The following is a 745-nucleotide window of genomic DNA, read 5'->3' as shown; positions in this document are numbered from 1 at the left end:
TGAGAGACGAAGCAGTCTGAGTAACTTCAAAACAGTGCTGATTTATTCAATGATCACAGGTAAAAATTAACATTACACACTCAAGAGTCTTGCACCTCCAACATGCACGCAGGCAGCTGGTAGATGAAAAGCCCCGAACCATGACTGGCCTGTACATTATATCACTTTGGGCTAACCCCATACTACTCAGAGAGACACCAAACCATGACGTCTCCGGTGCCAGCTGTGCAGCTGGCCATAGCAGTAGTCAAAGCATAAAGAAAATCAATGTGTGATTGTCTGTTGATTATGTGGTGTGTAGCTAAAACATTCTGACATGACATCTAGTGACATGTCATGACATTAAGCATAAGAAAATATTATGATTACGATTATGATTAAACACATCATAATAATAATAATAAACATTCTGTCTCCTAACAGTAATCAACTTTCTATCTAGTTATCCTTGAACATAAACAACTTGGAGTACCCCATGGGAATGACTAAGCATTTAACAGCCTGAGCTAGACATCCTGTCTACTCTAAACATTTCTAATACATAAAGTATCTATCCAATTTCTATCTGACTATAAAATACCTAACAATTCCCCCTTTCGACACGACCAAAATTGTGTCAACCTAAATCAATGTCCCATTTTCCTCAGATGAAGCTACCTGGCATTTCGAGAGGTGAGAGGCCCCCCCACCAAAGCCACCCCCTCAAGGGTCAACTACAGAGCTGAGTACTTTAGGGAAAAATGAA

Source organism: Monopterus albus, unplaced genomic scaffold (genome assembly GCF_001952655.1).
Source record: "Monopterus albus unplaced genomic scaffold, M_albus_1.0 scaffold154.1, whole genome shotgun sequence".
Taxonomy (NCBI): Eukaryota; Metazoa; Chordata; class Actinopteri; order Synbranchiformes; family Synbranchidae; genus Monopterus; species Monopterus albus.
Note: the sequence above shows the minus strand (reverse complement) of the source record.